Source organism: Malaclemys terrapin, chromosome 2, assembly GCF_027887155.1.
Source record: "Malaclemys terrapin pileata isolate rMalTer1 chromosome 2, rMalTer1.hap1, whole genome shotgun sequence".
Lineage (NCBI taxonomy): Eukaryota > Metazoa > Chordata > Testudines > Emydidae > Malaclemys > Malaclemys terrapin.
Window position 1 is genome coordinate 66176719 of NC_071506.1, and position 22695 is coordinate 66199413.

Here is a 22695-nt window from a genome sequence, read left to right on the forward strand (position 1 = left end):
GATTTCAAATATAGATTTTGAAAATGAAATTTCATGGATTCCAAAAACATTGCCTGCTGCAGACTTCTCTCTTTTTTTAACGGCTTCTTCAGTGCTTATATACTATTCCTTCTAGAAGAGAGACTTTGATTTCAGGAGACTTACATTTTAGCAAAGACAGTTTGCACAGGTGTGAAGCTCCCAAATATGAAAACTGAGAACTATTGCTAAGGTCCTGCTGACATTGTAATGGAGAGAAACAACAACAACAAAAAAACAACATAGCTGCATGCCAGTAACATTAAATAAAAAGAGAGCTGACATATGCCCAGCTGAATGCATCTTTGCTTTGCAATTTTGAGAGACAAAACTGCTGGATTTATTGAAGCTTTGTGTAAGTGTATTGGCCTCTTGTCTTTTTTATCTTCATGCATACAAACAGGGCTCAGATGAAGGAGCTAGATGTTCTCTGAAGGTAAAAATAATCCACACCACAAACCCTCCTCATATAATTTAAGTGATGGCAGCATCTGACAAGGAGGATTAAGACGTCACTTTATTTTAATTTACTTCTTATTACTTATAATATAGGAGGAGGATGAAGAAAAAAAGAATGAAAAATGGGGGGGAAGATAAGAGAGAATGTTCTTCTTAGCTCGGTCTCGAGCGGGTGGCTCCAAAAATGAAGTTGCGCACAGGGCCCCACTAACTCTAAATCCTCCACTGCCCTTCCGGGAGTGGTGCAGGGTCAGGGCAGGCAGGGAGCCTCCCTTAGCCCCGCTGCGCCATGGGGCTGGCAATCCTGTGGGCCGGATTGAAAGCCCTGATGGGCCAGATCCAGCCTGTGGGCCGTAGTTTGCCCTCCCCTGTCCAAGGTGAATCTTTTGGAAAGTGTTGAGGAGTTTCACTTCAAACTTGCCAACGACTTCATCCTAAATGAGAAGCATACTTTTTTTTGTGTTATTTTTATTAAAGATAGTTTTAAAATAACGTGTTCACAGACATTTGAAAATTGCATATAGTGCATTGCTATATACTTTGAACTTTGTGTATGAGAAATTGTATTTCAGTCTTGATGATTTATGTCCTGTTAAATAAAACAAAGAACAAACTGATATTAAGTATCCAAAGGAGGGAGAGAGAGAGAGTGTGATTCATTTTGCAGCACTTTGCACCTGAACTGAAACACAAAATGTTCATGGCTTGGAACCATACAGACTCCTATCTATTTAGAGGGGACTTTCTAGGGTTACCATATTTAACAAATAAAAAAAGAGGACCCTCCACAGGGCCCTGGCCCCGCCCATTTCCCACCTCCAGTTCCGCCCCAACTCCGCCCCTTCCCCACCCCAACCCCGCCCCCTCCCACTCCCAGCCACGCGAAAAGGGCTGCCCGAGTGCTACCGGCTTCACGGTTTGCCGGGCAGCCCCCAGACCCCATGCCCCTGGCCGGCACTTCCGCAGCGCAGCTGGAGCCCGGGAGGGGAAGCTCCCAGCCGGGGGCGCAGGCTCTGGAGGCTGCCCGGCAAACCATGAAGCCAGTAGCGCTTGGGCTTTGGGTAGCCCCCATGCCTCCGGACCCTGCGCCCCCGGGCGGGCACTTCCCCTCCCGGGCTTCGGCGGCGCAGGGTCCGGAGGCATGGGGGCTGCCCCAAGCCCGTAGCGCTCGGCTCTTAAACAGAGCCGAAGAGTCAGGGGAGGAGCAGAGCCGCCACGGCCGGAGGCTCGGCTCCTCCCCTGACTCTTCGGCTCTGTTTAAGAGCCGAGCTGCCCGAGCGCTACCGGCTTTGGGCAGCCCCCATGCCTCCGTACCCTGCGCCGCCGGAGCCCGGGAGGGGAAGTGCCTGGCCGGTGGCTGGGGTCCGGAGGCAAGGGGACTGCCTGAAGCCCATAGCGCTCGGGCAGCTTGGCTCTTAAACAAAGCCAAAGAGTCAGAGGAGGAGCAGAGCAGCTGCGGGAGGGGAAGTGCCCGGCCGGCATTTTCCCGGACATGTTCGGCTTTTTGGCAATTCCCCCCAGACGGGGGTTTGATTGCCAAAAAGCCGGACATGTCCGGGAAAAACTGGACGTATGGTAACCCTAGGACTTTCAGGAAAACACAGTAACATCTTACAGTTATATCACCTGTCTATCAAGCAGCAGTAGATATTGAGGCCTTGAAAATCAGTTTCCCACTGGAGGAGAAAACAGCAGCATGGAGTCAGGATATGTTCTTAGTGTAATTTGTTTATTTACACACATACCAGTCCTTGAACTGAAATCAACCACCACCCAGGCAAATCTGTCTTTCAGAAATCTCAACCCAACCACCAAAGTCAAGTTCCTAGAAACTACGCTACACCAAGTCTTAACTCTGTAGAGACTAAGGCAGAGAGCAAACTCTTGTTTGCAACAGCTCACCTCAAGGAATCAATATAAAACTAACAATACATCATTTCTTCAAAGGCTGTGTACTGCTTGAATGCTAAGAAAAATAATGGGTAAGACTATGTGTAACAATGCTACCCAATGTCTCCTGCCATAAGTTACATAACTAGGTACAACACATGACTGTTTAGCACAAACAGCAGTACAGTGCTCCTAGCATATGCATGAACCAGTAGGTATAAAGTGAAGTGCTATACAATGAAATCAAAATGAAATCAACACAGCTTTAATTTATTGTAATGCTTTATTATATAGATGTGTGTGGAGTGCCAATATTACATACACACACGTACATACACACAGCATCTGTCTAGGACAATGAATTTCAATCTCACGCTAAAATCTGTGCAGTGCATTTTTTTAGATGTACAGTTTTTTAAATAAGCTCCTCAGCCATGTATACATTTCTCAGGATCAGGCTTCCTTAAGGACCAGAGACAGAACCCTCAAAATCAGTGATCGCTGTTATAGATTAACAAAAGAGGACATGTGTTATTCCTAACTGAAGCTCATACAGAGAGTTCCAGAACAAAGCTCTACTCAGCAGGGATGGAGAACTCCAGGTCCCACCGGACTCCCTGCCCACGCTACTACCCCTTCATTAATTATGTAACCTGAAATCTTTGACTGATTTGCCTTGCAATAAGTTACCCTTTAGCTCCTCCTAGTGGATCATTATAAAGTGCAGAACACTTCAGACACATATTACATCCTTCTCAATTGGACCTATATTAGAGTTGCCAGTTTTGGTTGGACTTATTCCTGGAGGTTTCATCACATGACAATCTTTAAGTAAAGATTAATCTTTAATTCCTGGAGACTCCAGGACAATCCTGAAGGCTTGGCAACCCTAACCTATTGTTTGTTTATATTACCATAGCATATTTATTACCATATTACCATACCATAGCATCTCAAAGCCCTAGCGATGGCCCAGAACCCCATTGTACTGGGCTCTGCACAAACAGAACAAAAAGATGGTACATGCCCGAAGCATCTTAGAGCTCTCTGTGCACTGAGCTCCTGCACATTTGTGCTGAAAAAACCCTCTATGTGACTTCCAGCTCCCTTCCCCACCCCAGGCTATAAGCCCTCCAGACTCATGCCTCTGTCCAATTCACACCAAGATCCTTCATCCACATGCCCCACATAGTTGCACCAGCACAGTCTGGAGTCAGCAGCTGGTCAGTTTATGAACATGTATTCATCATTATCTGTATTACCATGGCACTTAAGAGCCCTAGGCATGGGCCAGGACCCTAGAGTGCTAGGTGCTGTATATCTGTAGAATCAGCTGGGTACAAATACAGCCCAGTAATGGGGGGGGGGAGGAAACAAGCATGGGGACAGAGAGGAACCCTGCAATTCTATATCCTGCCACAAGGTGGAGAGTTTCTCCACCATAAACTTTGGCTAGGGGTTTTCTTCATCTCAGACAGAAAAAAAAGAGCAAAATAGCAAGTAAAGGGAGATGTGCTTCAGTTCAGGAAAAAACAGCCCTTAACTTACAGAGTCTCATGTCAGCTGTAGATCAAGATGGCAGTACTTCCAAAAATCATGAACTGCCTCCCGTGCCCAAGCCATGATATTTTTAAATAAATAAATGTGAGATTCTTTTTATTTGCCCTCTCATTTCCAAGCTGCTATATTGAGTTCAGGTCACATTTTCAAGCTTTTCTCTGCAACCACGAGGTCTAGAAACTCAGGGTATGTCTACACTGGGAAGTTGTTGACAAAACTTTTGTCTTTCACAGGTACTTAAAAAAGCCCCCCTGCGAAAGACAAAAGTTTTGCCTACGCAAGTGGCAGTGTGAACCCGGCTTTGTCAGCAGGAGCGCTCTCCTGCTGACAAAGCTAACACCACTCGCAGGGCTGGAAGTGCCGACAAAGTACCGACAAAGAGCATTTACAAATGCTCACTTTTAGCGACAAGGCTGCGTCGACACAGCCTTGTCACTAAAAGCTAAGTGGTGTAGACAAGCCCTCATGTTTAAAAAGTGAAAGCTGTAATTCTCACCTAATGAGTTGTTGGACGGAGCTAGGGATTCAAGCCAAACACCAGATATCACCAGAGTTGGCAACTAGAGCTGTGTGAAGAAAGGCAATTCCATTTTGTGGAGAATTTTAATAGTCTGAAAATTGGTTTGCTTCCAATTTGGAATGAAAACTAAAACTTTTGAAATTCTCTGCATAAGAAAAGAGGGCCAGCTCTGGGGCAAGCTGCCTGGTGGGCTGCCCTAGAGTTGTGGACCCTGGAATCCCCAGTTCAGAGGCAGTGCACATAGCATGTGTCAAGGAGCTGGGCAGGTAAGCTGGCAGGAAGCCAGATGGGTTTCAGATGGAAACCAGCCTGGGTTCCCGCAGACACACCATCTCTCTAAAACATTTTGATTCTGACAAATTAGCAAATTCTGACCCCCCCCCCCCAAAAAAAGCGTTTCATCAGAATTTTGCCACCCTGACTGTCAGGGGGTGGCTGCCTGTAGGGCTCTCCCTATCATGGCCTCACTCAGGATCATCCTGTAAGCAGCCCCTGCCTCAATTTCCCTCTTCCAGAATCCCCAGTAACTCCACACAAACTCTGAGAATAAACAGCCCTTTGCAGGGTTAATTTATTACAAAATGTCCCACAACCATAATCCAGAATTTCCCAGCACAGTCCAAACAATACATTTAACCTTTCAAGTCCCAACAATCCATCAATACACCAAATAATGTACTGCTCCGGCATCTCTCAGCATGCATCACCTCTGAGGTACTGCAACATCACTCACCATGCATCACTCCAGCCCCTCCAGCTGAGGTGGTGCTCCGCCCTGTTTCTCTCTCAGGTATGGTCCCAGCACTTGCCCAGAGACCTCAGTGGTCTCACCTCTCTATCATTACCCAGCCTTCAGCCCACTCTGGCCCTGCAGCTTCAGCTCTCTGGTTCAAAGAGCCAACAGGCATCTCCCTCTGCTGCTCTTAGCCTTCAGCCCTCTCTGGCCTGGGGAAGTTTATAGGTGACCTCCACCACCCTGACTACCTTCTGCTTTTAAACTGCAACTGTTCATCTAGGGAGCTCTCAGCGCTCTATCCCTCAAGGGCATCTCCATTCCTGAAGCTCTCAGCCCAGCTCTGCTCTTCTTCTGAGTGTTCTCTTTCTGGACTCTGGTTCCTGAACTCTCTCTCTTGCCTTTGGGCTGTCTCTCATTTATAACCCCAAGGGACAGCCCTGCCCTTCTTGTTTCCCCAAACTAGGGCACACCTTGACTGCAACAGGAGATCTGGGTCCAATTCCATGGGGGCCAGCTACTCTGGTGCCCAGACATCCTGATAAAAATCAGGATTGTCCCGATATTAGAGGGTTTGTCCTGCATCCCAATCAAAGTACTGTTGGGACGTAATTTGTTCCAATTTTTCACAGGGCTGAAGGAGTCCCAGCCTGAGCTGCGTGGGACTGAAGTAGCTCCAGCCTGAGCCCTGTTGCGTGGGGCTGAAGGAGGCTTGTGTTTCAAGGAGCTGAAGGAGCCACGCCGGGCTGAAGCATCATCGATAAAGTATAAGACTGCTAATGATGAAATCTGAGAGTTGTGTGATCTTCAATACAAGATAGCCTATGTGCACATTCTATTTTTATTTTTTTTAATTTTTATATGCAATTACCCTTCCCGCCTCCTGAAAAAAAGGTGTCCTGATTTTTTCACCCTTGCTGTCTGGTCTCCCTACCACCTATCCTGTTACACTGCTCTGTTGGCAACCCTATATTTTCTTGTTCCTCCTTGAAGCCAGAAGGCAGGGAGAGGGAGAGGATACTGTGCTCTCAGAACCCATCCTCCAACTCTTTTGTGCCTCCTCTTTATATTCCTGCTCTAGGTTTATTAATCCCATTGAATTCAATAGGCTACTTACAGTGTGCAAAATAACCTTCAATATGAGTCTTTACAGGATCAGGGCCTTGGATTGCCAGGCACCATGTTATATTACACACAGACATCCCTTCTACAGTGAAATACTCCTGACTGCAACTAAGAAATATGTAGAGATGCATAGCTCCCGAATCGCCAGTCCACAGGCGCGGCAAACTGCTCCCATGGCTACGAGGCAGGAGTGACCTTCAATCCAGCGTTTGTGTTTGGGAAACTTATTTGGCTGATTTGATTGTACCCTCGCAGCTGGTGTTCACGCGCTCAAGCAAGCCCTGGTCCGCCAAAAACAGAAAGGGGGGATTCCCGTAGGCCTTCCTCCCCGCCAGGAATGGCTGGCTGCAGTGCTTTTTACCCTGAATCATTTGAATTTGACTGACAACTACTCTGCAGCAGAATGTCATTTTCGCAGCTACCAGGCCTTGCCCCGCCCCTTTGTTAAATATCGCAAGGCCCCAGACCCTCAGTGGCATGGCCCAGTGCCCCTTATAACGTGGGGACGAGGGCATGCTGCCGTTTCTCTTCCTACAGGTCCGTTGTGGGTCCCGGCGCGTAACGTCCGCCCGTGGCACGGCGATGGCCTGGCACCAGGGACTATCGAACCCCATTCCACAGTTCAACCTACATCTGCAGGATCCCGAGCGTCCTCGCCAGCGCCCCCCGCGGGGGCCCCCGCAGCGCATAACCTGGGGACAGGTTAAAGCCCTTTCATTGCAGGCCGAGCAGCTGCGAGTGCAGCAGCAGCTAGAACCTACCGCAGAAAATTACCTTGTGACATTGTTAGCTTGCCTTAATGCTAATTCACTCCTTATTTTGTGTGTATTGGAGAGTTTCCTGTTGGCCCCTAGCTGCCAAGGCGAACCCCAGATGGAGCAGCGGCTGCAGTTTAACACCTGGGTCCACCTGGCAGAAGTATTAAATCAATCTGATTTCTGCCTGGCCGTTGCCCCGGAAATGCAAGGTCTGTTAAGTACCTGCCTTGTTCCTGTCTGTAAACCACCCAGCAACATCTGGGGTGTGAGACAGTGAAAGAAATGTGCTGTTTTAAGCTTGCTGATAATAGTTTTGTATGCAATAGCAAATTGATATGCTGAAATGCTATGCTTAAGTCATCCGCCAAGACGTTTTTCTTCCTTGGTAGGATTATATTTAGTTATAGCCACCCTTAGAGTGGATGAAGACCCTTTTATAGTATGGGGTCCTAGTTTTGATGTTTGACGTTTTACTTTGCTGCTTTGTTTAATGTATACCCAATCTAGTGGCATTGTGTATGCTACCCTGCGAGAGTGTTTTGTTTAAACACCGCATTTATAAAATAAAACAGGGGGAGATGTAGAGATGCATAGCTCCCGAATCGCCAGTCCACAGGCGCGGCAAACTGCTCCCATGGCTACGAGGCAGGAGTGACCTTCAATCCAGCGTTTGTGTTTGGGAAACTTATTTGGCTGATTTGATTGTACCCTCGCAGCTGGTGTTCACGCGCTCAAGAGATGGGTTCGTTATCTTATGTGCATGTATACTGCCTGGCTCTTCTATGCGCAAGAATGTAACCACTAAGAAGAGTTGTAAACAAAGTAAGGAGAGAAATAAAAACCCCAGGAAAAGTTTTCCTAGGAGGCTTTTTGCAAGAGGCTTGTAAAGCTCTCTAGCTACCACAGACCTGGCGTTCTGTTTCCTTTCCTGCGTCGTCACCACAGAAATAGGCCAATCCAGCATTTTTATGGAGTATATTTCATAATGTTCTACAATAGGAAAGCAATACCATATTCTTTAAAAAAAAAAAAAGCAAGCAAGAAATGCTTTGACTTTAAATGTCTAAGAGAATCAATGAGCTACAGCTTCTGAAGACAACAATTCAACAAACATGGGGCAAAATAACCTGAACTCCGGCATCAGCAAAACAGAGATTAAATGCTGGAAAAGACAAAAGGCTTGTGTTGGCAGTTCAGAGTGAGTGACTTGGACACCAGTCAAAGCTTAACTCAGCCAAATGCAAAGGAGCATTACTAAGATACTATCAAACCTGGGAGAGAACAGCAATTTTTTTAAAAATGAGTTTTTCAGAAATGAGAGAGACGGGATTCCTTCAGGAGGCAGGTGATAGATGATCAAACTTTTCAGTACAAGTGAGGTTAATAGGGAAGTTATAATAGCAGTATCTCTTGCAGCTTGACTGCCACAGGAAAAACACATGAAATAATGAACTTTGTCTGAAACAAGAAGCAGAGCAAAAGCTGCAATGCACTGGGTTGACAGTAATGAAACATTTTACAAATTGTTCGAACTGCATCTGTGATTCTAAAGCAAGTTCATGTTCAAAATAATCACCCAGATTCTTTTTTTCCCTTCAGAGCTTAAATAAATGGCAGACATTCATATCAATTCACTCAATGATGCTCCATTTAATAGTTGATTACTCCTTCAGGAACAGTGCTTCTGGCTTGAACATATTCTTTGTGAGGCCAGGCTTATATAACTACAAAAGAAGACTCTTCTTGATCAAAGATGTCACAGATGAAAATAAAGTTGTGTGCATCAGCATAAAGTGAGAAGAACCATCAAGTGAAAGGAGACAGCCCAGAAAAGAAATAGTACAAAACAGAAAGAGTCCCATTCAATTATAACACATGAAGGCAGATAACTAAATATTGACAAATTCTATACGTGCTTGTATACAGCTGCTAGAAGTCTAAATACTAACATGGGTGAACTTGAGTGCCTGGAATTAAATGAAGATATTGATATAATAGGCAACACAAAAACCATGGTGGAATGATAATCAACAGAACATGACAAAACCTGGTTACAAAATATGTAGGAATGACAGCATAGGTCATGCTGGTGGGGGTGAGGCACTATATATAAAAGAAAGCAGAGTCAAATATAGTAAAAATCTTAAATGAATCAAAACTATACCATAGAATCTATAGATAGAAATTCATGCTTGAATAATAAAAAGAATATAGCAGCAAGAATATATTACCAACCACCTGACCACGATGGTGATAGTGACTATGAAAAGCTCCAGGAGATTAGAGAGCCTACAAAACCAGAAAACTCAGTAATAATGGTGGATTTCAACCATCCTCATATTGACTGGGTATGGGTCACCTCAAGATGGAATGCAGAAACAAAATTTCTAGACACCATGAATGACTGCTTCTTGGAGCAGCTAGTCCTGGAACCCACAAGGGGAGAGCCAATTCTTGATTTAGTCCTAAGTGGAGCACAGGATCTGGTCCAACCACTTGGTAATAGCAACCATAACGTGATTGAATTTAACATCCTTGTAGAGGGGAAATACCAAAAGATATCCATCACAGTAATTACACAAAAATAAAGCTAGTTAAATAGAAATTAAAGGAACAGTCACAAGGGTAAAATGCCTGTAAACTGCCTGGAGACTATTTAAAAACACCATAAGGTATGTATACCCCAAATTAAAAAAAAAAATAGGATAAAAAAGTGCCACTGTGGATAAACAGCAAAGTAAAAGAGGAGGTTAGAGGACAAAAAAGCATTCTTTATAAATTGAAAGTCAAATCCTAGTAGGAAAATAGAAAGGAGCATAAACTTTGGCAAGTATAATTAGGCAGACCAAAAAAGAATTTGAAGAGCAACTAGCCAAAGACACAATAACTAACAGCAAAAAAATTAAATACATCAGAAGCAAGAAGCCTGCCAAACAATCAGTGGAGCCATTGGATGATCAAGGAGCTAAAGGAGCATTCAAGGAAGAGAAGGCTGTTGTGGAGAAGCTAAATGAATTCTTGGCATTTGTCTTTACTGCACAGGATGTGAGGGAGATTCTCACACCTAGCCATTTCTTTGTAGATGACAAACTTGAGTAACTCTCTCAGATCGAGGTATCAATAGAGGAGGTTTTGAAAAGAATTGATAATTTAAACAGAAATAAGTCACCAGGGCCAGATGATATTCACCCAAGAGTTCTGAAGAAACTCAAATATGACATTGCAGAACTACTACCTGTGGTATGTAACCTATCATTTAAATCAGCCTCTGTATCAGATGACTGGAGGATAGATAATGCAAAGCTGATTTTTAAATAAGGCTCCAGAAGTGCTCCTGGCAATTACAAGCCAGTATGCCTAACTTCAGTAACAGGCAAAGTGATTTAAACTATAATAAAGAACAGAATGATCAGACACATAGATGAACACCATATGTTGGAGAAGAGTCAACACGGCTTTTGAAAAGGGAAATCATGCCTCACCAATCTATTAGAATTCCTTGTCAACCAGCAAGTGGGCAAGGGTGATTCAGTTGATATAGTGTTCTTGGACTTTCAGAATACCTTTGACAGGGTCCCACACCCACCAAAGGTTCTGAAGCAAAGTAAGCAGTCATGGGATAAGAGGGAAGGTCTTCTCATGGATCAGTAACTGGTTAAAAGACAGGAAACAAAGGGTAGCAGTAAAAGGTCAGTTTTCACAATAGAAAGAGGTAAATAATGAAGTCCCCCAAGGACTTGTGCTGTTCACCATATTCATAAATGATCTGGAAAAAGGGGTGAACAGTAAGGTGGCAAAATTTGCCAACAATACAAAATTACTCAAGATAGTTAAGTCCAAAGCTGTGAAGAGTTACACAGGGATCTCACAAAACTGAGTGACTTGGCAACAAAATGGCAGTTGAAATTCAATGTTGATAAGTGCAAAGTAATGCATATTGGAAAAATAATTCCAACTATATACAGTACAGACCTGTTTACGTGTGAATCCGCTTAAATCACAGTAGCGCCATGCCTCCCAGTGCTACCTATTTAACATGCGAGACTTGTTAACATGCGGTACAGGAACTTGCTATGTAGCACTACAGATTTGCTCACTAACTCACTGACATAGAAATCGACAGGAAGTGCAAAGTGGAAACATGTTGTACGTCTTTACCGATATTGGTAAAGACGTATCACGCATGCTTAGTCATTCTCACGCTAGAGAGATATATAATAATATATATACTACATTAGAAAATTTTAATGGCAGATGGTAAGCGTCAGTGTTCCTACACCGTAGAAGAAAAGCTAGCTGTAACAGATCGAGTAAATAGCGGAGAAACCCAGGCCAAAGTTTCAAAAGATATTGGGATTGCCGAATCTACTCTCCAAGGATGGCTAAAAAACTAATCTAAACTGAATGGCTTTGTACAAAATATCGATTTTGCCTTGGGGCTTAAGCGAAAACATGTACGCTATTCAGCAAACCCACAATAGACAAAGCCATGCACACGTGGTTTGCTCAGGAAAGGCTGAAAGGAATACCGCTAAGTGGGTCAATTCTTCAAGCCCAAGTGACAAAATTTGGAAATTTAACAGGGAATGAATCATTCCAAGCCAGCAAGGAGTTTATAAGTCTTTTTAAAAAGCATCATCGCATAGCGCAGGTATCGATTTCTGGAGAAAGCCGATCAGCCAATGAATCGTCCGCAAACGCGTTTCCAGCCGAGTTAAAATCTATTTTTCAAAATGAAGACTACCACGAAGAACAACTTTATAATTGTGATGAAACAGCTTTATCTGCAAAATTGCTACCTGATAAGACTTTAGCCTTTAATTACGAGACACAGAAAACAGCTGGATTTAAAAAGATAAAAGATCGTGTGATCTTTTTTATAGTAATAAGACGGGCAGCCATAAGCTTGCCCCTCTTCTCGTTGGCCGCTTTCATAACCCTCGCTGCTTTAATCACCTCAATAGAGCCAAACTGCCAGTAATATACGCTAACAGCAAAAATGCTTGGATGACGAGACATATTTTTGATGACTGGTTCCACAACAGTTTTGTTCCAGCTGTTTGTAAGCATCTGCAGTCGAAGAAACTCGAAGCCAAAGCACTTTTGCTACTTGACGATTGTCCAGCCCATCCTCCAGCCGAATCACTTGTATCGAGCGATGGAAAAATTTGAGTGCTATATCTACCATTCAACAAAACATCAAAAATTCAACCTTTAGACCAGGGCATTATTCAGAATTTTAAAAACAATTATCGACGGGAGCTGATTTTGGCGATCGTGTCATGCATGTCTTCAGGCATTTCCAAATTCCTGAAACAGTTAAACATGAAGGAAATTATTTATTTAGTTAAAAAAGCTTGGGATGGAGTAAAACAAAAGTCCATTGAAAACTGCTGGATGAAGACTCTTGGTGATGTCTTTTCTGTCAAAGATGGCTCAGACTCAGAAAACTCCAGCAGTGGCACTGATTCAGAGCCAGACTTTGAAGGATTTTCGGAAGAAGACATCCTACAAACATGCACGCAGACAAAAGAGGATAAAGATAAACTTCTCTTTCAAATAATAAAAGATTTTAGTTTGGATACGTTGCCGGAAATCATTACCGAGTGGCTGCAGATGGATGAAGATTGCCCGACTTCAGAATTTCTGTCCGAGGAAGAAATATTAACGGGCTGCGAGGCTATGTTGGACCATAAAAGTGATGGTGAGAATTCTAATAACGCAGGCCTATATGACAATGACGATGACGAGGATGTCGTTGAAAAGGTCAAAATTTTGCCCATAGAAGCCCTTAGTGCTACAGAAACAGTTGTAAGATTTCTGGAGGTGTAAAATGTGGAAAATATTGAAATCATTCATCTGCAGCGAATAACTGACTTCATAAGAAAGAAAAAAAATGCAAGCCCGAAAGAGCAGAAAATAACGGCGTTTTTTTCTAAGTGAATCATAGACACTTTTTTCAGCATGGCCCTCTTCACCCACGGTCCGTTAATACGTGGTTGTGACAGCTTGACTCCCGACATCTGCGCATAAATAGGTCTGTACTGTATATACAAAAGGATTGGTTCTAAATTAGCTACTACTCAAGAAAGATCTTGGAGACACCCTGGATAGTTCTCTGAAAACATCTGCTTAATGTGCTGTGGCAGTCAAAAAAGCTAACAATGTTAGGAACCATTAGGAAAGGGGTAGATAATATGACAGAAAATGTCATACACCACTATATAAATCCATTATATGCCCACACCTTGAACACTGTGTGCAGTTCTGGTCACCCCATCTCAGAAAAGATATATTAGAATTGGAAAATGTAAAGAGAAGAGCAACAAAAAATGATTAGGGGTTTGGAACAACTTCCATATGCTGGGAGATTAAAAAGACAGGGACTGTTCAGTTTAGGAAGCAGATGACTGATGGGTGGTGGAATATGATAGAGTTCTATAAACTCTGGAATGGGTAGCGAGCACAACACAAGAACCAGGGGTCACTCAATGAAATTAATAGGCTGCAACTTTAAAACAAACATGAGGAAGTACTTCTTCACACAATGCACAGTCAATCTGTGGAACTCATTACCAGGGGATGTTGTGCAGGCCAAAAGAAGAATTGGATTAAAAAAAAGAACTAGATACATTCATGGAGGACACGTCCATCTATTCCTATTACCCAAGATAGTCAGGAATACAATCTTATGCTTCGGCTTTCCCTAAAACTTTGACTGCCAGAAGAGATGGGGATGGATCACTCCATTATTGTCCTATCCTGGTCCCTTCCCTCTGCATCTGGCACTGATCACTGTTGGAAGACAGGATGCTGGGCTAGATGGACCATTGGTCTGATTCAGTGTGACCACTTACGTTCTTAAAAATATCCTTAAAAAAATAACCCAAAGAACAAATGCCTCAGAATGGATACTCATGGAAAACCACAACAAATCAGTGCAGCAAAGAACATCTCAGTGGTTACAGATTGCAGGCAATTTAAATAAGAATAGAAGATACCCAAAGCACTCCCTGACAGATCCGGAGCAAGATGTTTGCAGTACATTTTCACAGTATCAAATGCACTTATGCTAATGAAATAAACCAAATAGACATTAAGCCATTTGATTGCTTAACCATAAAGGGAATTTACAGCTTTAAAGATCTCTCACTGTCTTGTAAACAAACTGTCTGGAAATATATCATGTCTTGGTTTTAAAAATAGAAAACTGATGACTAATAAGTGCCAAGTCTGGTTTGCATTTTATTATATTTTCGAAGTCCTGTTCCATAGTATCTTCTGCTGTTGATGCTTTTCAGTAACAGTGTGCATTGTGCTATATAAAAAAGGCTACCTAAGGAAAAATAGTTCATATTGTAGTGTGTATTGTGACAAAGTTCTGTCCTTGACTCCGTGGGTCCTGCATTTCCTGATGGATTTTTGCTAGCCTCAGAGGCTCACTGTGACCCTCCACATAGCCCTTCTCTCTCTAGAGGCAAGGGTCACAGTCTACTGAGCCATTTTCATCATAAGCTAGCAAGGGAGGTGAGGAGAAACAACCCTCCCTCACACACTCTCTGTTGTCTCCCAGTATCAGTGATTAATCAGGGAGAGGAGGGGGGAGCCCAGGCCCACCCTCTACTCCAGGCTCCAGCCCAGGGACCCTAAACTTAGCAGCTATGAAAGCTAACTTTTTGGAAATAGGGCATGTACAATTCCCTGGGCTACTTCCCTACAGCAGCCCCCACTCAATATCTTCTTCACAATTACCTCAGGGCCTCCTTCCTTGCACCTGATATGGTTCCTACTACTTCCTTCTTCCAACAGCACAGCTCCCTCCTATAGCTCCTGACACCCACCCCACACTGACTAACTGAGAGGCTTTTAACTAGTTCCAGCCAGTCCTTAATTGGCTTCAGGTGTCCCAATCAATCTAGCTGTCTCTCCTGCCTTCTAGAAGGATCTTAATTGGCCCCAGGTGTCTTGATTAACCTGGAGCAACTGCCATTTGGTTACCATGGTACCAGGGATTTGTTTAGCCTGGGGCTAACATACCTGTTCCTCACTACTTTATTGTAGCCATCTGGCCTTGCCCCATCACAGTATTAACTAATGGGCAAATAATTTATACTGGTATAAGGAGAGACTATACAGTAAGCCTAAGCACAAGGTTTTATAATTCAGATTTATCTTTCAGCCTTATACTCCATTTCCTGATTTATGAATGCTTGTTTTCTCAACCCGAATATTGTATTAACTCTGTTTTTTGCATACATACATAGTGCATTGGATTACAGTTTTTATTATCACTGCCATATTGTCATCATTGTAGCTGTTCAAATGAATGTTTGATCCATAGTTGTTAATACAATCTATTGTCTTTTTCAACTGTAAAGAATTCTGATAAATTTACACCTGGAAAAGTGAGATATTGTGAACACTAGAGATGGAACATTAAAAGTTATATTAAATCAGGAGATGGTCCACTTAGAAAAAATAATGTAAATAGGAATAAGATATACATGTATTCTCTTGTATCAGAGGGGTAGCCATGTTAGTCTGGATCTGTAAAAAGCAACAAAGAGTCCTGTGGCACCTTATAGACTAACGGATGTATTGGAGCATAAGCTTATCTGTTAGTCTATAAGGTGCCACAGTATTCTTTGTTGCATGTATTCTCTTGTCCTTCTTAGCTACTGAAGCCTTCCTCATAGCACGAATAAAAGAGTTCAACATCATATTTCAGTTATATATCCATGGTGAACATTAGGGGTTTTCATTTAGAAGTATAATATCTACATCTGTAACAAGACAGGGATCCCGGATGAATGATTATTACAGAACATTTCCAGTAATGAGAGCAGTTATATTAGCTGAGAAAAAGACAGTTCATTTATTATTCAATAGGACTAAACCAGGTGTAGTCATCTTATTTCCGACTTTACCCACAGAATGATATTCCTCTGCATGCTGTTGTATTATTTATTGGTTACATTTTTTGCAGCCTGAAAGCAGGAGATTAGCAGGCTGTATCCTGAATTCTGCATTTACCAAGGATTTCCTGACAGAGAAGATATGATCAATAAATATTCACTGATTGCTGGATTGTCTCTCTGCACTCCTTGCATTTGAGTCACTCTACTCACATTCCCTAGGACAACGGGAAAGTATATCAAGAACTGTAGGACAGAATGGAACCATGATATGGACAGTTAGTGGGGCAGGGTGGAAGGCATCACTTTCTGGGGAGTAGTTTCTGTTGTCTAGACAACTGTGTGGAACTGTAGAGCTGCCATGACAGCCTCAGGCTGGTTGGTGACAATGGTCACAAGGGGCTGAAAATGCAGCCAAGGATTGGTATGGTGCAGGGCATCCCAGCCATGCCTGTTGTTTTCAGACTATGCCTCCTTCTTCTTGCAAGGCTGGCAGCAGGGAGCAGATGTGGCATAAGTGTCCCCATGTCATTTCTTTGCCACCAGAGAATCTCTTTATACTGGAGTGATCCTACCTTGGCTGAACAAACTGACATTAGGGCTAGACGGCAATAATGGAGCAGGCCCACAAAATCTTTGCTTCTGTGCTTCCATATCACACCCATCCCAATCTTTTCTGTTCATCTTGTGTAACACCCACACTAACCCTGTCCATTCTGGGTCACACTAACAGCATGCCTTCTCCCCGGACATCCAGGAGCGCTTAGTGCTTTAACTGCATCAAATCACACAGCACCTTGCAGACATTTCCTCCTTTAAAGTTGTTCCTCTGAAGCTATAATTTATACCAGGACTGGGTGGCTGAAGATCAGCCCCCGGACCAGATGTCCCGATTTTATAGGGACAGGCCTGATATACGGGGCTTTGTCTTATATTGGCACCTATTACCCCCACCACCCTCCTGTCCTGATTTTTCACACTTGCTGTCTGGTCACCCTACCACTACATCTGAGTACAACAAATCAATGGAGTAGATTGTGTCCAAGATGCAGTAGAGATCTACTTTGAGAAATGAAGAGGAACATTTCCCCTAAACCTCCTTGTCTTAAATTCTGTCTCATGGACAGTGCATGAAACTCAACCTCTAGCTCTAATTCTTTCCTGAATCGATACTAAATCGTGTTTTAAAAATAAGAGCCAAATCCATTATTTTAGATTCCAAATGCACACAAGAGCTCTAATTTAATCTGGTTATTCTATTAACATTGACTAATACTTGAGTTCTTGCAGTTTATTAATCATGCGGGCTCTCTTCAGAATAAAGCCTGATATTCAGTTAGGAACTTATTTCTTGCGTGTATCATGCAGACCTTCACAGAACACGATCAATAACATTAAAGATTTGAGAGCCTTTGAAGCCAAACTGTTTTAATTAATTGACTTATTTTGCATTTTTCTTATTTCCGAAATGTGCAAATACTGTGAGTTAAAGAATAAAGGACTTGCACTGCTAATGCAAGAGCTAATCTTTAAAAGGTCACTTGCAAATCAAAAAGGGAAATCTCAGTTATTTTATATATATATCCTGAATGTGCTGGAGACAAAGTGAGAGAGGTAATTCTTTTTATTGGGCAACTTCTGTTGGTGAAAGAGACCAGGGTTAGAGCTTACACGGGTTATGTCTATATTGTTGGGGGGGAAAAACCCACAGCACTGAGTCTTAGAGGTGGGTCAGCTGACTTAGGCTGAGGGCTAAAAATTGCAGTGTAGACGTTCGGGTGCAGGCTAGAGCCTGGGCTCTGAGACCCTCCTACTTTGCAGGGTTTCAGAGCCCACACTCCAGCCCAAGGCGGAACGTTTACACTGCAATTTTATAACCCCATAAACCAAGCCCTGTGAGCCCAAGTCAACTGACCTGGGCCAGCCATGGCCATTCTGTGGGTCTTTATCACATTGTAGACATACCACAGAGCTCTTCTTCAGGTCTGGGAAAAGTACTCAGATTATCATAGCTAAATACAAGATGGAACAGATTGTTTAGCATAACTAGTTAACACCACAGTAAGTGAAGTGGTCTGTTAACACCTCTGCAGTCATAGGACAAAAGAGGGCGGGGGGAATTAGTGGGTTGCATTGTTGTAATAAACCATAAAGCCAGTGTCTTTATTAAATCCATGATTTTTAGTTTCAGAGTAGCAGCCGTGTTAGTCTGTATCCACAAAAAGAACAGGAGTACTTGTGGCACCTTAGAGACTAACAAATTTATTACAGCATAAGCTTTCGTGGGCTACTGCCCACTTCTTTGGATACATATACGAATGTAAGCTCCCAGGTTCATGTTTTGAAGGTGTTGTGCAGGTTTCCTTTGAGGATGAGGACTGAGAGGTCAGATATGGAGAGACTGCTGTGTGGAAAATGTTCACCCATGGACGAGATAGTGTTTTTGTCTTTCATCATTTTACTGTGTGGGTTCATTCGAGAGCGTAGTGATTGTCTGGTTTCATCCCCGTAGTTGTTGTTGGGGCATTTAGGACACTGGATGAGGTACACCACATGTTGTGGCATGTGTAGGACCCATGGATCTTGAAAGGTGTGTTGTGGGAAGTCACAGTCAACCTGTGAAACTCATTGCCCACTGATGTTGTGAAGACCAAAAATATAACTGGGTTCAAAACAGAATTAGATAAGCTAATGGAGGATAGGCCCATCGATAGCTATTAACCAAGCTAGCCAGAGATGCAACCCCATGCTCTGGGTGTCCCTAAATCTCCAACTGACAGAAGCTGGGATTGGATGACAGGAGACGCATCACTCAAAAATTTCCCTGTTCTGTTCATTCTCTTTGAAGCCTCTGGCCCTGGCCATGGTCAGAAGACAGGATACTGGCCTAGGTGGACCATTAGTTTGACCCAGTATGGCAATTCTTATGTAGATATTGATCATTGTAACAGTGGAGATATTTCTACAGGTTTTGCATCAGTTGTTCTGGCAGGGTCTAGTGTTGCTTTGAGTTGGTGTGTGGAGCTTCTGAGAATGAGCTTGAGTGTGGGGGAGTTGTCTGAAGGCCAAAGTGGGAGTTTGGAACCACATCCTGAAATAATCTTTCCTGAATTCCCTCTTCTGGCCTTCGGACAACACCCCAGTGATCAATACCCTCCAAAAACACCTTTCAAGATCCATGGCTCCTACACATACCTATCACAACATGTGGTGTACCTCATCCAGTGTCCTATAACAACTATGTTGATGACATGAGACCATCGCTATGCTCTTGAATGAGACCACACAGAAAAATGATAAAAGACAAAAGCACCCCATCTCCCATGAGTGAACTCTTTTCACAAAGCAATCACTACATATCTGACCTCTCAGTCCACATCCTCAAAGGAAACTTGCACAACACCTTCAAAAGATTAGCCTAGGAACTTAAAGTCATAACTTTGCTAGACACTAAAAATCATGGATTTAATAAAGACACTGGCTTTATGATTTAATATAACAATGTAACCCACTAACCCCCCCTCTTTTGTCCTTTGACTGCAGAAGTGTTAACGGGCCACTTCACTTGGAAAGCTCTCTTACAGTAGTATTAAATACCAAAGCTAAACAATCTGTTCCACCTTGTATTTAGTTGTGACATTCTGAGTACCTTTCCAAGACCTGAAGAAGAGCTCTGTGTAAAGTTTGTCTCCTTTACCAACAGAAGTTGGCCCAATAACAAATATTACCTCACCCATCTTGTCTCTAATGTCCTGGGACCAACATGGCTACAACAACACTGGACTAATAGAGGCATTCATCACATGGATCACTTTCTTCTCTTTTAAGGATCATCTGATATTGTACCAGCTAACACTGGCTGTGCTGCAACGTCCCAAACGGTGTGATTCCATGACATCACTACTACCAAGAAAACTCTGTTGGAATATGTAGCCGGTCCAAATAGGGGCAAGGAAAGGGTAAGTGGGACTCTTTATTTATGATAAGGTTAAAAAGAGAGAGGGAGGGAGGCAAATTTGCAGGCAGTAGAGAAAGGACAGAACTGAGCTAATAAACGTGTGCTTAACATTAAACGTATACTTAAGTGCTTTGCTAAATAGGGATGGTTTGCTGAACTGGGATTACTGAAAATTAGAGATGGACATGACTGGAGCATTTGGATCCACACTCAAACTTTCCCAAATTTTGTGGCACTTGGCTCCAGGGATTGGGTTCTGTTCATTAGAGAGAAAGAAGCATGTTAGTGAATTTGGATCCAGATACAAACTTCCCTACAGTTTAGGGTGGTTCAGATCCACAGTTTAAAACATGGACCTATCTCTAGTGAGGACTATTGCCCCTTGGCTTTCCACATGGGGTAACTGCTGAAAGACTGACTTTTGGGAATGCCACAGGGCCTTCACTTTCCTCTCTTACCTTTAACTTCAATATATATGCCCACATGAATTTGTATTCATACATCAGTGACAGCTGTCTATAGATACAAGAGAGAGAGAATGGAACAAAAAGAGCACCCAGGCAAAATGGATGTTGAAATGAGCACACATGTACATCGAACTGAACATTTTCAGGCCAAATACCAGCTCCTTGCTCAGTTTCCTACTACTAAGTGTAGAAATACCCTGCACAAGACCTGAGCCAACAGGTTATTACTGAGTTAGGGAATTTACACATGCAAACTTGTGGACCATGCCCCCATCAATGGCTCCTGTCATAAAAGGTCTATGGGGTGTTTCTCTAGTGAGACAGAGTTATTGCAGACAATTTGGCCAACATGGAGTGAATGAAACTGGAGGGCTTCTGCCTCAGTTGGTGCAGGAGATGGACATAGTGCCCGGTATGGGACATTAAACAAAAGGGGATACAAATAACAATCAAATAGCTGCTTCAGTCACTAAGCACAATCCATCCTGCACACACACACTGGGCCTTGGATCAGGCCAGTTGCTAAAATAAAAATAGCATATACACCTCTACCTCGATATAACGCTGTCCTTGGGAGCCAAAAAATCTGACCGTGTTATAGGTGAAACCGCGTTATATATCGAACTTGCTTTGATCCACCGGAGTGTGCAGCCCCACCCCCCCCCCGGAGCACTGCTTTACCGCGTTATATCCGAATTCGTGTTATATTGGGTCATGTTATATCGGGGGAGAGGTGTAATCACAAACATACATTAAAGTCTGTATTATAACAGTCCATACATACAAGGGACAAAGTTTTGTTTGCACAGTCAATCTTAACTTTGGCATCTCCTATTTTTGAGTGCTTTATTGTGCAAAATTAAAATAATGTTAAGGGATTTTTAAATTGACTTTTTAGTAATATCCTTCAATACATTGCCCTTCTGCATATATTACAGGTTTTGCTAAGGCATCAGACGCTGTGCCATTTAGGTTAGATACCTAATTGCTGGTTTTACACAATTGATTACAGAATTATCTTCCACAGTGAAAAATAGATTTGACGCATTTATAAGGTTTGTGGAAACTTAAACCAAATGGAAGCAGCCTTCAACTGAACAAAAGTCATAGGACAATATAATATGCAATTGTTGGAATGAATTTTTAGCTTTTTCTGGCTGTAATACTGTATTTTTAAGTAATATAAAAAGTTAATTCTGTCTATCCTATCAAGGTAATGCTCTTTTAGATTCATATAAGCAAGATCCAGTTGGCTGAGAGCATTGCAATACAATGAAAATGAACTGGTTTTTGATAGCATCTTTCATCAAATATGACACTAGCCTACTTCACAAACTATGGGCCACCTCCTCAGCTGATATAAATCAGTACAGTTCCATTGACTTCAGTGAATCCATATTGATTTACTCTAGCTGAGGATCTGACTGCATGTATGTATTAGTCATTTCATACATTCCTGAAATTGAGCCACTTTGGGGCAAATCATGGCAACTGTTTAATAGTGCACAACAACAGTATACTCTAGTTAGGACAAGAAATGGAAAATATCTTATCGGCCTGAAACTATGAGGGAAGTGATATAGACCTTGATCCTGAATTAAGAACCGTGTGGGCAGGGGAATGCCTGGAAGCTGTCGGTAGCAGAAAATGGGGTCTTATATAGATAGAACAATTATTCTCCCCTTGATTTTTCGCAAAAACTGCAGTTAGTTTCAGTAGATATATTTACAGATCAATTGGTGTGTACGATTCTGACTCATATTACCAGTCTAGTTATCATACAATACAGCAGTAGTGAGATTTCCCTTAGGTGGTATCTTAACCCATCACAATCATGATTTCTATTTCAGATGGTGCATAAACCTCACAAGAGGTGAGCTTAAGAAAAATAAATATCATTCCAAAAATTGCAATTAATCTGATGAAATGGGTTTTAGCCCATGAAAGCTTATGCCCAAATAAATTTGTTAGTCTCTAAGGTGCCACAAGGACACCCCATTGTTTTTGCTGATACAGACTAACACAGCTACCACTCTGAAATTAATCCTTGAACATTTTATCTAGAACAGGCCAGTTAGCTTGAGTCATTTCTCATCTCAAATATAAGAAACATCTGATTTTGCTATAAGCGGGCCTTGAGTGAGCTACTGTCAAGGTTCCTTCCCCACTCTGAACTTTAGGGAAGGAACCTTAGGGTACAGATGTGGGGGATCTTCATGAGAAGCTCTAAGCTCAATTAACAGCTTACATCTGGTCTGATTAGCTACTCTCACAGACAACAGATTCCAAACG

The 22695-nt window shown here is 42.7% G+C and overlaps 1 protein-coding gene across 1 annotated transcript in view; it reads right to left on the reverse strand.

Moving 5' to 3' along the window:
- Window positions 1-22695, reverse strand: part of LOC128832678 (uncharacterized) — an 87285-nt gene that overhangs the window by 42844 nt on the left and 21746 nt on the right. The window lies entirely within an intron of this gene.